Source organism: Periophthalmus magnuspinnatus, chromosome 10 (genome assembly GCF_009829125.3).
Source record: "Periophthalmus magnuspinnatus isolate fPerMag1 chromosome 10, fPerMag1.2.pri, whole genome shotgun sequence".
Taxonomy (NCBI): Eukaryota; Metazoa; Chordata; class Actinopteri; order Gobiiformes; family Gobiidae; genus Periophthalmus; species Periophthalmus magnuspinnatus.
In genome coordinates this window covers 345,001-361,110 of record NC_047135.1, presented here as the reverse complement: position 1 = coordinate 361,110, position 16,110 = coordinate 345,001, and the positions used below count along the sequence as shown (strand labels likewise).

Here is a 16,110-nt window from a genome sequence, read left to right as displayed (position 1 = left end):
TTGAAGTGTGTTCAGGTCACACAGGGGAGTCACCTTCAGATGTTCTTTAAATATGGCTCTTTACACGATGATGATCTAGTTCCATGGTTCTTAAACTTTTCACACCAGGTTCTACCTAAAAACATATTTAGTCCTGATCTAAAATGGGCCTGTGTAGTTTTACTATAAACAAGGACTGTCCCAGAGGAGGACATCTGAGAGGACACGTCCCACAGTCTGAGAACCACTCACATGGTTTATACAGGAACCACACACACGTTCACAGACACGATCACAGACACGTTCACACAGACACAAACACATCATTCATCTGTAGGAGTCGGTGGAGCTTTGGTCCGTCTGCAGCCCATGACGAGCAGGTGGTGTCTGAGAAACAGTCCGTTTTATTTGTTTTCTACCTGGTTTCACGTCCAAGAGCCTCCTCTGCCCCTCCTCTTGGATCAGGACCACCCTGGTCCAGTTTGTGAGGCGTCCGTCTGGAGGAGTCAGGGCTGTGGTCAGGGCTGTGGTCAGGGCTGTGGTCAGGGCTGTGGTCAGGGCTGTGGTCAGGGCTGTGGTCAGGGCTGTGGTCAGGGGCGTGGTCAGGGCTGTGGTCAGGGCTGTGGTCAGGGGCGTGGTCGGGGCTGTGGTCAGGGGCATGGTCAGGGCTGTGGTCAGGGCTGTGGTCAGGGCTGTGGTCAGGGCTGTGGTCAGGGCTGTGGACACTGGCTCTGTACAGATTGACTTAACTCACCTGATGTTAATTGACATTTTTCACAACTTATCCAAACTTTGTATATTTGTGTTCATGCCACAAAACAACAGTCGACCGTGTTTTAAAATCGCCGTGTGCCCGGCCCTGGGGATGGAGCGGCACAGAACTGTGACGTAAGAAAAGAGCTTCACTTTTGTCACTGACTTGATAGAAAATACCACTTTTGATCAAGTATTTTGTGTGTTCCAAACATTTGTCCCTGGCTGAACTGAAATTCTTTCAGAGCAGGGTTTTAGGGATGGGCCTTGTTTCTGGAGAGTCCTTATGTTTGAGGGAAACTCAGATTCATCAGGACTGAGTGGTTTTGACAACTCTGCTTCTTTGTGAGATCCTCCAAACTTTTCTTTTCTTCTCTGGGCTTTGGACTTTATAGCCTTCCCTGGCAGAGCCTCAAACTCTTCTTCCCAGTAAAGAAGCTCCTCAAAAATAGTCTCAGCTTTCTGCTCTGGTGAGGACTTTAACAAATTCACTGTGGGTTCTTCACAGTTACAGGGTTGCCGTCTTTTTCCCCTTCTGACTCATTACTCTGAGACGTGAGATCATGAAGAGTTGGGATGTCCCAGGATGACATCATGAGGCAGGTTCTGTGCTAATCCCACATTTAACAGGTGAGTTTGTCGTCCTGCTGTAACATACACCTCAGCTGTTGGTACGTATGCTCCATGAATGCAGGTAGGTGGCGCAGTTTCCCTCGAACGACCCTCCTCTGGGACTGGACAGGACTCCAGACTGAAAACAACCAAAGTCTAGCAGTGCTTTGACTTTCAGTCCATGAACTAGCACAGGTGTAGTGCACCTCCATAATCTCAGGACTACAACCTGGACCACTCCCACAGGACTGTGTGAAGCGGAGCATTGTCCAAAGTGGCTGATCCAAACCTCGAGCTCTGGGCTGACCATGAAGAGCTCTAGACTGACCGTGTGGAGAAACTGCTCCAGGATGAGCTCCCATACGTCCTTTATAAAGGTTCTCTCAGGTTGGAGCTGTTTCGCAGGTGTTTGAGTCGAACGGCTCCGGTGGTTTCTCTTCTGACTCAGTTTTGAGGGACCTGAAACATCGACAGTAGGTCTCATCTGTGATTTCATATTTTGCTAGGATAGCCTCGTTTACTTTTCCATGTTAGTGCTGAATGTCCATCTGTACAAAAGCGCGGCATGCCTTGGCGGTCAATGGGGGATCAGGTGGACCACCCACTCTTCGGCTGACCAGAGACAAACTTGAGCCATCCACTTGAATGTGATTTAAAAAGTTCAATGCCATTTTTGGTGTCTAGATTGGCAGTTTGTGCTCCCTCTGTTTGTCCTTGCACATAGGACTCGGACCTCGGACCTCCACTGCTTCTGGCTGATCTGCCGCTGCGTCACCTTCCAGCGTTGCTCGTTATGAAGCTGGTCATTTTCATGCTTTTCCTTTTTACCAAAAAGTAACAAAATGATCCAGTGCAAAGAAAAAAGTGCATGTGCAGAGCAGGGTTTGGAGCAGGTGTTCTCCAGCAGCAGAACAAACCGTGATGGAACCTGGAGCCTTATTCACCAAATAAACCAGATAAAAACCAATGACCAAAAAGAAACTGTAAAACCAAATATCTCAACAAATATAGTGCCTGGGTAAAAAAAAGTCTCCACCTGGATTTAACTAAGCAAATAATTTGGGGTTACTGCAGTTGGTCACGTCGAGGTCCAGCAGAGTGAGGTCAGCTGACACCTGAATATACTGAATGACCAGGTTATTCCATCAGTGGATTTTTGGGCATATTCCAAGATGAAAATGCCAGGATTCATCGGGCTCAAATAGTGACAGAGTGAATCAGGAGCAGAGACGTCATTTTCACACATGGATTGTCCACCACAGAGTCCAGACCTTAACCCCAGTGAGAATCTTTGTGCTGAAGCTTTGAGCAGCGTCAGACTCGACCATCATCAATGAAACAGGTGAAACATTAATGCAACACTGGATGGAAATAAATCTGTGACGTGAAGAAGCAAAATCGAAACAATGACACAGAGAATGTGACGTAATCAAAGCTAAAGGAACAAACAAATATTAGAGAGTGTGACCTTTTTTTTGGCCAGGGAGTGTATAACCTGAATAAAACCCGTTAAAACTACCAGAATAACTTGCGTTTTTGAGTGTCCTGCCCAAGTGCACAACAGCAGTGTGTCTGGCAGAGGGGATTGAACCTTTCTTTGTTTCCTTCAGTGTGTCTTGTGTTTTGTGCTTCGTGCTTTGTCTGTGGTCAGTGAAATTACTTTTCTTCAACGACGTCAAAAAAACACAATTAACTCTTCCCTTAAACGCACCACGAGACTCTGCTGTTTCTAACACACCTCCATCTGCTCCACCCTCCTTTTCCTCTGCGCCATTCCTCCTCCTTTTCCTCCTCTTCCTTCTCTTCCTCTTCCTCTTCTTCTTCTTCTTCTTCTTTTTCTCTGACACAAACTCTGTCTCTTTAGCCTCGTATCAACATGATAAACACGATTTCACGGCACATTACAATCACGGCTCTTTGTAAAACACACCAAATCCGCCTATAAAAAATTAATTCTGTTTGTGGCGAGCGTTGGGAGAGCGTCGGGAGAGCGTCGGGAGAGCGTCGGGAGAGCGTCGGGAGAGCGTCGGGAGAGCGTCGGGAGAGCGTCGGGAGAGCGGCCCAAATGTGATGTATAGATTTACAAAAGCACACGGCTCCAGTTTTAATGCGTCATAAACACGGGGCTGTTTTTTGGTCTCTCTTCCAATAAAAGCAGAACGTCGCGGGGGTGTGATTCGGGGAGCTGGGGGAAATTAAAGTCTCACTCCCTTTTTCTCTCAAACACAAGTATAAGTACACGAGAGTACACAAAAGTACACAAAAACACACACAAGTACTACACACACAGTTAATCAGCAACCCACAGAGAAATCTGAGACTACATCTACACCCAGTGGAGGGAACACGATACAACCGCAGCTCTCCTCCTCCTCCTCTTTCTCTCCTCCTCCTCCTCCCCACAGTCTCTCTCCTCTATTTTCCCTCACTCCACCCATCCCTCGCTTTCTCCTCTAATCATCAGCACAGCATCCCGTTGATAAATTAGAGGAGAAAGGAGTAAACGTAGACCTACTGTTACTCAGAAATAATCAGCTCATGTGAAGCTGCGTTTGGTCTAATAGTAGAAAAGTACATGACGTAAGCTGTATGGAAGTATAAGTACGTAAATATGTACGTATAATTATGTAAATAGTAAGTAGCACCCGCTTGTCTCTATGGTATTTTTTAACTCATGTTAAATCTATGCCAAGTTACATGACAGATCTGTGGAGATGCAAGTCTGCTCAAGGTCATTTTTAGAAATAATAAACCTGCTGCCAAAAACATAACTGTGTCATTCACAGTCCACCAGAACAGTACGACTTTATATCAGACGTGTTCAATCTGTTCAGATGTTTGTCCAGGTTCTGGTCGTTTCTTCTCGTTGAGTCTGAAGTTTTATTTGGACTGATTCATGTTCGAGTTTAATCACCACTATTTTCATGTCATTTTGTCAATCTGCCCCCGTTTACCCTCCATCGGTACATGCCCACTGTGCCACGCCCACTGTGCCACGCCCACTGTGCCACGCCCCCTGTGACACGCCCACTGTGACACGCCCACTGTGACAGGCCCACTCTGACACGCCCACTCTGACACGCCCACTCTGACACGCCCACTGTGACACGCCCACTCTGACACGCCCACTCTGACACGCCCACTGTGACGTACGCACTTCCTTCTCCAATTTTATTTTCTTAATTGGTGATACTCCTCTCAATGTGGAGTCACACAGGGACCAGACGGCCCTTCTTCAAGTCCTCAGTCTCTGCTTCTTCCTCTGAAGACGTGACAGTGGGATTGAGGAGATCCTCAAAGTACTGTATTCCTTCCACCGTCTGAAACATCTCCAGTCGAAGTCAGCAGCTCTCCGCCCACACTGTAAACAGTCAGAATCTCTTTGAGGCCAACCGATGGTCCTCCTTCATGGCCTCCCCGAACTCCTCTCAAACCCCAAGTTTTTGCATCTGCAACCACATGAGCCACAGCACACTTGGCCCGCCGGTACTCGTCAGCTGCCTCAGGAGTCCCACGAGCCAAGCCGAGCTCGATAGAACTCCATCTTCAGTCTGACAGCATCCCTTACTTCCAGTGTCCACCACCGGGTTCGGGGATTGCCGCCGCGACAAGCACCGCAGACCTTACGACCACAGCTACGAGCGGCTGCATAAACAATAGAGGTGGAGAACATGGCCCACTCGGAGTCCACGTCCCCAACCTAGCCTGGAGTCAGGGAGAAGCTCTCCCTGAGGTGAGAGTTGTCTAGAACACTTGGGTCTGCCAGGTCTGTCCTTCCTCCTCTGTCAGCAGATCCAATTCACCACCAGGTGGTGCTCTACAGCTCTGCCCCTCTCTTCACCCGAGTGCCCAAGACACACAGCCGGAGGTCGGATGACACGTCAACAAAGTCGATCATCGACCTCTGACCTGGAGTGTCCTGGTGCCACGTGCACTGAGGGACCTTGTGCTCGAACATGGTGTTTTTAAGGACAAACTGTGACTCGCTCAGCAGAACAATAACAGAACACCACTTCAGTTCAGATCAGGGAGGCCGTTCTTCCTGATCACGCCCCTCCAGGTGTCACTAGTGTTGAAGTCCCCCCAGTAGAACAAGTTCCCAGTCGGCTCACTGTCTCGTACCTCTCCCAGGGACTTCAAGAAGGCTGAGTTTGTCCCATAGGCCGACACCACAGTGAGAGACCTGTCCCCGACCTGAAGAACCAAGGACTCAACCCTCTTGTTCACCGGCGTGAACTCCAACAGTCAGTCTGTGTTCTCCTCAGTCTGTGTCCTCCTCAGACTGTGTCCTCGTCAGTCTGTGTCCTCCTCAGTCTGTGTCCTCCTCAGACTGTGTCCTCCTCAGACTGTGTCCTCCTCAGACTGTGTCCTCCTCAGTCTGTGTTGTCCTCAGTCTGTCCTCCTCAGACTGTGTCCTCCTCAGACTGTGTCCTCCTCAGACTGTGTCCTTCTCAGTCTGTGTCCTCCTCAGTCTGTGTCCTCCTCAGTCTGTGTCCTCCTCAGTCTGTGGTGACAAACTCAACGCTGCAAAAATAAATCATATTATGTTTGACAGATGCCTGATCCTGATCCTGAGACTGCAGCCCCTCTCTCTTTTTCTCTGTTCCTCTCTCTCTCTCTCCTTCTCTCCCTCCGCCTCTCTCTGTTTCTCTCTGTTCTCCTCACGTTCACTTCAAATTTACTTTTTCTCTCACAGGTTTAAAGTTTAACGTTGACTTCCAGACAGCAGTAGTTTAAATATACTCTTGTACCGAGTCGATCTCGAGTCCATCTCCTCCTGTAGATCTCTCTCTCAAACTTAGTTCAATGTCAGAATGAGACTTGGACTTCAAAATCCTTCAGAGTAAAAGTACTGCTACTTCTAAATCCTTCAGAGTAAAAGTACTGCTACTTCTAAATACTTCAGAGTAAAAGTACTGCTACTTCTAAATCCAGACCTCGCTCATGATGTGGAGAAGTAGAGCCCTCAGTGCTCCAAGTTAGCATAAGGAAGCCCTGATTATCCTGAATAAATAAACAATAATAAATAATGAACACATATTTTTTAAGAATTTTTCCAGCTTTTGAAGTATTTCATTAAAACCATAATTATCACATAAATGAGGTAGTGAAGTCTTTGTGCTTTATTGAGTCTTCTTAAACTGTAGTAATTATAATGTTACTAAAATGAGTCATATTTTACAACACGTCCTGTTCAGACCCGAGCTGTGGAGAAAGAAATAAAATAAAAGTGAAACTTAAATTACCATCAGAAATGTGTTTGTATGTATTTATGTCGTTATGTAGTGAGTAAATCATTATAGTAAAAGTGTGAGTTCAGCCTGTGTTCACTGTACGATACAAACCCAGACGTTTCAGTGACAAGAACATCCATCGCTCGGGGCCAAACTGCCTCCATTTTGTGTGAACGAGCACAAAGTCATTAGAGCAGTTTGGGGGTTTGAAAACTCCAAGAAACAAGGTCACCACAGCCCGGTGATCTGCAGTCACAAAAATGAAACGCTGGATTCCCCAGAACACAATAACCCCCAGGACACAACGACCACGTGGACACAACGACCACGTGAACACAACGACCCCCAAAACACCACGAGCCCCAAAACACAACAACCCCCAAAACACAACGAGCCCCAAAACACAACGACTACGTGAACACAACGACCCCCAAAACACAACGACCCCCAAAACACAACGACCACGTGAACACAACGACCCCCAAAACACAACGACCCCCAAAACACAACGACCACGTGAACACAACGACCACGTGAACACAACAACCCCCAGAACACAATGACCCCAAAACACAACGACCCCCAAAACACAACGACCCCCAAAACACAACGACCCCCAAAACACAACGACCACGTGAACACAACAACCCCCAGAACACAATGACCACGTGAACACAACAACCCCCAGAACACAACGACCCCCAAAACACAACGAGCCCCAAAACACAACGACCCCCAAAACACAACGACCACGTGAACACAACGACCCCCAAAACACAATGACCCCAAAACACAACGAGCCCCAAAACACAACGACCCCCAAAACACAACGACCACGTGAACACAACGACCCCCAAAACACAATGACCCCAAAACACAACGACCCCCAAAACACAACGACCCCCAAAACACAACGACCCCCAAAACACAACGACCACGTGAACACAACGACCCCCAAAACACAATGACCCCAAAACACAACGACCCCCAAAACACAACGACCCCCAAAACACAACGACCCCCAAAACACAACGACCACGTGAACACAACGACCACGTGAACACAACGACCACCAAAACACAACGAGCCCCAAAACACAATAACCCCCAGAACACAATGACCACGTGAACACAACGAGCCCCAAAACACAACGAGCCCCAAAACACAACGACCACCAAAACACAACGACCCCCAAAACACAATAACCCCAGAACACCAAACACCTTGATCCCAAAAACACCACGATCTCCCCCGGGTCCTGCTCTGCTTGGATTTGTCTGCGCTGGTGAGTCTGAATTTGTCTGCGCAGGTGAGTCTGGATTTGTCTGCGCAGGTGAGTCTGTGTCGGTCTGCGCAGGTGAGTCTGGATTTGTCTGCGCAGGTGAGTCTGGATTTGTCTGCGCAGGTGAGTCTGTTTCTGTCTGCGCAGGTGAGTCTGGATTTGTCTGCGCAGGTGAGTCTGGATTTGTCTGCGCAGGTGAGTCTGGATTTGTCTGCGCAGGTGAGTCTGTGTCGGTCTGCGCAGGTGAGTCTGGATTTGTCTGCGCAGGTGAGTCTGTGTCGGTCTGCACAGGTGAGTCTGTCTGCGCAGGTGAGTCTGGATTTGTCTGCACAGGTGAGTCTGTGTCGGTCTGCACAGGTGAGTCTGTCTGCGCAGGTGAGTCTGGGTCTGTCTGCGCAGGTGAGTCTGGGTCTGTGTGCGCAGGTGAGTCTGGGTCTGTGTGCGCAGGTGAGTCTGGGTCTGTGTGCGCAGGTGAGTCTGGGTCTGTGTGCGCAGGTGAGTCTGGGTCTGTCAGCGCAGGTGAGTCTGTGTCTGTCTGCACAGGTGAGTCTGGGTCTGTCTGCGCAGGTGAGTCTGGGTCTGTCTGCGCAGGTGAGTCTGGGTCTGTCTGCGCAGGTGAGTCTGGGTCTGTCTGCGCAGGTGAGTCTGGGTCTGTCTGCGCAGGTGAGTCTGGGTCTGTCTGCGCAGGTGACGGGCTCTGTCTCTTGAACCTCGTTGTCATGGTGATGCGTTCGTTGATCAGCTGATGGACTCTGATGGTGTTTGGGGAGAGTGACTCGACCCAAAAGTAAAAGAAACAGAACTAAATGTAGAGCCACTGGGGGGCGCTCCACAGAGACACTACCATGTGTGAAAACGACCTAAAACAGGGACAGCTGCAAAACATCTGTCATCTGTACATTATGGAGTACAAGTACTACAGTGATGATTTGTACTTTGGCTACTGCAAAAATATTACAGCAATATCAAAAGTACTACTAATACAACTGAAAATACTCCCACTACTGCAAGTACTGCGATAACTACTACAGTAATATACATCACAGCACCTCCTGCGACTCCTCCTCCTGAACTAGAAGCTCCTCGTGGCTCTTGTTCTCGTGTTATTGGTGCCACTTAACGAGTGAAAACATCTCAGTCTCATGTTGTGGTTTGAAAACATGATTTCTGCCTCTCGTCTGATCTGGAGTCAAAGCAATAAAACGGTGGATTTCCTAAAGCAGCAGCCGCCCCGGGCCCCGGGCCCCGGCCTCCTCCGAGCGCCTCAGACCGGCTCACTCTGGGCCGGAGCAGCTGCGTGCGCCTGTCTCTCTGGATCTCAGTGCTATCGGATATCCACTCCACCTCCTCCTCCTCCTCCTCCACCTCCTCCTCCACACCATTACACAGGCCTCTTTATGCTGCGCTAAAACTGCTCATGTTCAAACCCTCCAGGGACCAGATCCTTAAAACACGGCGGCGGTGGAGAGGCGCTGTCTGCTGAAATATTAATAGGGTCTTAATTGGTTGTTAATGGACTGGTGCTCGGTGTAGAGTCGCTCTCCATTTGGATGAAGCCAAACAGTGAAACGGGCGTAGTGGGGTGTCCGCTTACACCTTCGCCGGCGTCTCATTGTTTGCTGGACACCGGAGCTGTGACCTTCCTCAGGTTTTATGAGCGGGGCCGCCGCTCCGTGGTCAGGTTTGCGTCGCGTTACATTAACGACTAATATGTTTTTAATTTGCTGTGATCAGCCTGAGGTGGAGGTCGGAGAAAGTTCAGTTGTTTTAGTTCATCCAAACAAAGGCAGTAAACGTGATGTAAACGTGATACTTCCTGCGGCGATGCTCTCACGGTTTGAAGAGGATCAAGTCGAGTATAGAGCGGCGTTACAGAGTTATGTAATGTGACCTCACTGACCAGTACAACTATTTTTCATTTCCTTAAAAATGTTTATGACAGAATGAAAAGTGTTCACCACCGGCTCCTCCGACCGACTTCAAATAATGAGAACATTTTAATAAAACCACCGTGTGTTTAGGTTTATGTGAAGCACTTTGTTCAGTTTGTTCAGTTTGTTCAGTTTGTTCAGTTTGTTCAGTTTGTTCAGTTTGTTCAGTTTGGTCAGTTTTAATTGAGCTGTAGAGATAAACTTGATCTTGGATTTATAAACATTTTGTCTCTTGGACTTTTAAAGCTGCACTGTGGAACTTTTCTGGCTTTTATTCATGTTGTTATTGCTCTGGCTGGAATGTCCCGCAGTGTAGTGTATCCATGGAGACAAGGCAGGTTTATTTGTACAACTGCTCCACAAAGTAAAGTTGTGCTCGTCACAAACGTGTTGGACGCCTTTACGTTTGGGGACAAACGCCTTAACGATACTTCAGACGCGTCCAAGGCGTTTGTTGGCGTCTGCGCCGGTGCCTTTGGACGTTTTGTGTGTTTGTGAATCTGCAGGTCCAGAGAGTGACTTTAGTGGATTTATTACATAAAACGATGAGCGGAGGTGATCGGCGGCGTGTGTGTGATTCGCCTTTACGCCTGTGCGTCCGACAGAATGAAGCCGCCGTTTGTGGCTGATGTTTTCTATTTGTTCCAGATAATGACGTCGCTTTGTCACTGGAGCGTTGTCTCTGTTTGGTTAATGCTGCGTCAAATGCAAATAAAGTTCTGCTTTTTCAACTTTTGGACTCACAAACAAAGAATCGACGCCAGATTCACGCCGCTCTGACGCCTGAAAAGTCACCACAAAAACACCAGGTGTGTCCATCAGAGTTTACACTCGACGCTCCGGACGCCTCGGTGTGAACAATAAAACAACACAACAAATCAAAACATGAATCATCATAAATAACAACAAGCAGCCAAACGATGAGCACGTTACAGTTCAGATCTGTGGAGAGCTGGACCCACACGGCGCCTGTTTAAAGGCAAAAACACAGATCATTTTAACGCCGTATTGAGTAACATCACATCACCATGGAGACGGGCAGATTTCAGTCCCAAAAGTGCTGCCACAGCTGCGGCGTATCGGCGCCGGCGGCCTCCGCGCCCACTGCCGATCGCTCAGTTACACACCACATTCTTACAAACCGAGGTGGGTGAAGTGTCTTGCCCGAGGACACAATGCCAGAGCTCTGGTCTGAGCTGTGATCAAAGACAAACTGAACCTTAGACTTCTACAAATCTGCTGTTTGTCTTTTTGCTCTGAACTTTTAAAACATTCTTTCCACACAAACAGAAATAGTTCACTTGGAACGCGAAATGTTTTATACTTGGAATCTCTTCAGAGTCCGACATCTACGGCTGCGGAGGAAACGGGATATTTTTCCGATTGCATGATGCTGTGTTTAATTTTTCATGGAAATCCTGGGCATTATCCCATTTAAACTTCAGATGTTTGTGGCCGTGGTGTTTTCTGTCTCTGCGGCTGCTACGGACGAGACGAGTCGTCCTCTGTAAGAGCAGACATGCAATATTTAAACATGTGAGAGTTACGGGAGAATCAAATGGAAAAACAGCTCCAGTTCAAATGTTCGCATCCACACATACATTTTTGATCGCGGCAAAACCTTCAAGACGCCATCCCCTTTAAGGCGAGCGGCGGGCGGATGTCAGGCGGGGCGTATATTTAGACATAAGTGATATGTCAGCGTGTCTTTCAAGGCTCGTTCAGCTTCGATTCATTTATGAGAGGGACAAATAGTTGTTGAAAGACTTGCTTCAGGAAATGGGTCTGGGAGTCGAGCGGCGGGGGTCACGGCGACTGCGTTTTACAATTTTGGCTTTTAAAATGGAGTCTGTGACGAGGACAACACCCGACTGCTAAAACTGACCCTGTGAGAAAGTGTAAATGTGACTGAGCCAAGAGCCACGAGTCGAGAAATCAGAGGAAATCAGAGGAAATCATGTACGATTATAACGACAGTGAAGACTGAGGTCCCAGAATGACTCTGTGACTCTAAATGTGACTCTGTGACTCTAAATGTGACTCTGTGACTCTAAATGTGACTCTGTGTGACTCTGTATGTCTCTGTGTGATTCTGTGACTCTAAATGTGACTCTAAACATGATTCTGTGACTCTGTGACTGTGTGTGACTCTGTGACTCTGTGTGACTCTGTGTGACTCTGTGACTCTGTGACTCTGTGTGACTCTGTGACTCTGTGACTCTGTGACTCTGTGACTCTGTGTGTCTCTGTGTGACTCTGTGTGTCTCTGTGTGTCTCTGTGTGACTCTGTGTGACTCTGTGTGACTCTGTGTGACTCTGTGACTCTGTGTGACTCTGTGTGACTCTGTGTGACTCTGTGACTGTGTTGACGCCAAATGATGTACTTTAGAGTACTTCAGAATCATATCACTCAAAAAGTACAAAGTAGTGATACAAGTTAGAGAAGCATAAAAGAAACTGGACATAACATCAGATTTAAAATCATCAGATTTAAAATCATCAGATTTAAAATCATCAGATTTAAAATCATCAGATCATTTGGACTGAACATTAAATAAGACGATTTTAGAATCACATTATTTTTATGTTTATTCTCAGGATTTGGATTCTGTGATTTCACATAAATGTAAATATTGAGCAGATGCACAGACACTGATACTAGTATTGGCCAGTACTCGTACTTGTCAATGGGCTGTGAGTACCAAGAGCCGATACCAAGAGCCGATACCGCTGTAACTGCTGCCTCGTTTGTGGACTAGTATAAACACCTGAGTGACATTTAGTTTTCATAAGAAAAATATTATAAATTATTTTTAATATAACTGCATGGGCTCTTGGGGGCCCCCTGGGGGCCGCGGGGCCCTGAGCAGCTGCTCAGTCTGTGTATAGGCTGGACCAGCCCTGTCTGTACTTTAAATCTATTAAACATTTAACCAGTTTAATGCTGTGATCCAAACAAAAACAGGAGCATGTGACATGTGTGCTCCAGGGGGCGCTCTGGGGCTAAGTGTTTAAGATACACGTCAAAATGAATCATTATCTGAAGTGTGACGCTGTGTGTCCCGAGAAAAACACAACTCAATGTTAAAATAAAGTTCTTTACAATAGGACAGTTTGAATATTATTAAACAAACACAGAGACAAATGAAGACGTTTATTAGAAAGTTTAAAATGGTAAATGTACAGAGTGTCCAGCAGGGGACAGCAGAGGACATACTGTGAGTGTCCAGCAGGGGACAGCAGAGGACACACTGTGAGTGTCCAGCAGGGGGCAGCAGAGGACACACTGTGAGTGTCCAGCAGGGGACAGCAGAGGACACACTGAGTGTCCAGCAGAGGGCAGGACAGGACACACTGGGGCAGGTTCAAATGTCTCAGATTAAAATAGTTGGACAGATTATGATGTAATGTTTGTCTTTAGTTGTGGAGTTGATTTGTTTTGTGTTTTTGTCGCTGAGTCAGACTCTGACACTTTATCTCTGTCCTAATTTCCTCTTGTGTTTTTTTTTTGTTTTGTGTAAATGTTTTTCTTTGACTCAGACTCTGAGTACTTCTTCCACCTCTGAGCTTCCATTTTATGTCCCGTGTCCAATTACATCACAATGAGTCCACCAGATGTCCTCCCTGAGCCTCAGAATGTCTCCACTGTGCACTTCCCCCAGTCACCACCAGAGGGCGCCAAAACACAAGACAAACACTGATGTCCCAGACGAGCTTTAAGTCTCTGCTGTGAGACATGAGGACAGAGACGAGACATGAGAACAGAGACATCAGGACAGAGACGAGACATGAGGACAGAGACATCAGGACAGAGACGAGACATGAGAACAGAGACATCAGGACAGAGACGAGACATGAGGACAGAGACATGAGGACAGAGACGAGACATGAGGACAGAGACGAGACAGAGACAGGACCTGTCTGTGCTTCATGTGTCTGCAACTGTCTCACTCAAACACAAAATCACACCCACACACCCCGTTCCACACACACAAACACCCACACAGTTCCACACACACACACACACCCACCCCCCCACACAGTTCCACACACACACACACACACACCCCTACACACACACACACCCCCACACAGTTCCACACACACAGTTCCACACACACAGTTCCACACACACACACACACACACACACACACACACACACACACAGTGATGTCATGCTCATATTTTATTGACGCAGTAAAATGCAGATACAGTTTTGACATTTGTCAGATTTGTCTTTTTTGGCAGCAGGACAAACACAGACGTGTTTACAAAGTTCACTTTAAGAAAAGGGTAGAAAAGTCGTTTATGTTCAAAACGTCACAAGAGCAAAGCCTAAAAAACACAACACAATTATCTGTTCAATCTGAAAATGTATAAATATTCATTGGAACATGATCGGAGGAAAACGTGGCCTGTACATCACGTCTGAAATACAAACATTTTGGCTTCAACGTTTTATTTTATGGATGAAAAAAGTTTAGCCCCAAGTAAAAAAAAAAAAAAGCTTCAAAACTGACCACAACAACGACAACTGTTCACTGAGCACAACGAGACGTCACAGGAGAAAGAGCTGCACACGGACTGGACACGGACTGGACACGGACTGGACACGGACTGGACACGGACTGGACACGGACTGGACACGGACTGGACACAGCACTGTAATGGTCTGTGATCTGTCCTACTGGATGCACACGCGGTGACACACACACCTGCTAGTGTGTAGTGTAGGTGTTTTGTAGTTGTAGTGTAGGTGTAGTGTAGGTGTTTTGTAGGTGTTTTGTAGGTGTAGTGTAGGTGTTTTGTAGGTGGTTTGTAGGTGTAGTGTAGGTGTTTTGTAGGTGTAGTGTAGGTGTAGTGTAGGTGTAGTGTAGGTGTTTTGTAGGTGGTTTGTAGGTGTAGTGTAGGTGTTTTGTAGGTGGTTTGTAGGTGTAGTGTAGGTGTTTTGTAGGTGTAGTGTAGGTGTAGTGTAGGTGTAGTGTAGGTGTTTTGTAGGTGGTTTGTAGTTGTAGTGTAGGTGTAGTGTAGGTGTAGTGTAGGTGTAGTGTAGGTGTTTTGTAGTTGTAGTGTAGGTGTAGTGTAGGTGTTTTGTAGGTGGTTTGTAGGTGTAGTGTAGGTGTTTTGTAGGTGTAGTGTAGGTGTAGTGTAGGTGTAGTGTAGGTGTTTTGTAGGTGGTTTGTAGTTGTAGTGTAGGTGTAGTGTAGGTGTAGTGTAGGTGTAGTGTAGGTGTTTTGTAGTTGTAGTGTAGGTGTAGTGTAGGTGTTTTGTAGGTGTTTTGTAGGTGTAGTGTATTTGTAGTTAGTCTAAAACACAAAATGGCCGACGATACAGAATGTAAATGTTTAATCTGGTCACGAAGTCGAACTCGGGACGAAGCGACACGAGAAAATCAACTTTTAGCCCTTTGATTCTTGTGTTGAATCGATTCCTTGTGTTGAATCGATTCCTTGTGTTGAATCGATTCCTTGTGTTGAATCGATTCCTTGTGTTTTGGTTCCAGGGAGATTCTCGAGCAGTGCCTCATTATTTAAATTTTTCCTGAGTGCGGTTTCCATTGTGCTTTTGGGCAACACACTTCACACTTCGCACTGCAGCGCCCTCTAGAGGTCCATGACGGTGTTGCAGGTTCGAGTTCCATTTTGTCGTTTCTGACATTTGCACTAAACCTGCGGCGCCTCATGATGAAAACACAAAGTAAAAGTTGTTTTTTTAAATCAAACAAACTGAATCCGACTCAAACTCACACAGTTTAAGAACGAGCTCAGCCAATCAGCTCTCACCCCCGGAGTCATGTGACGTCACGTTTGTTTTAGTGTTTTATTTGTCTCATGGCTGGATGTCGTCTGTATGAAAACAGCTGTCGGCTTTGACATTTCATAATCGTGTTTCCACCTGTCCATCTGTCCACCTGTCCATCTGTCCATCTGTCCACCTGTCCATCTGTCCATCTGTCCATCTGTCCATCTCTTTGTCCATCCATCTCGTTCTGTCCATCTCATTCTCTCATTCTTTCTGTCCATCTCTGTGTCGTTCGTGATCGTCGAGCTGCTGTAGACGTCTGATTATGTCACAAAGTGCTGCTTTTACCAAACACTTTACTCATTTACCAGAGAAAAGCTGCGTAATAAAGCTTTAATATTTTAAACATCGTCCCGACCTTCACCAAACGAGTCTGAGCTTCAGAAAAGTACAACAAACAAAGAGCGAGAAGAGCAGATATTTTTACATTTGAATAAAGTGGAAGTTCAACCATAAAGAGCTTATTCATTTCACCTCATGATGTCACACAGTGGCACGGGCTGACCGCAGCACTGG

The 16,110-nt window shown here is 46.9% G+C and overlaps 1 protein-coding gene across 2 annotated transcripts in view; it reads right to left on the bottom strand.

Moving 5' to 3' along the window:
* Positions 1-13,961: 13,961 nt before the first annotated feature.
* LOC117377682 (androgen receptor-like) overlaps positions 13,962-16,110 on the bottom strand; it is a 33,991-nt gene continuing 31,842 nt past the window's right edge. Inside the window, exons 9-10 of one of the 2 annotated variants that reach the window (XR_008648840.1) lie at positions 15,728-16,110; positions 13,962-15,695 (exon numbers count right to left, since the gene is read on the bottom strand). The exon at positions 15,728-16,110 is cut by the window's right edge and continues 211 nt beyond it. The gene's annotated coding sequence lies outside the window, so the exon portion shown is untranslated. The other variant, XM_055224645.1, reaches the window with a different exon arrangement.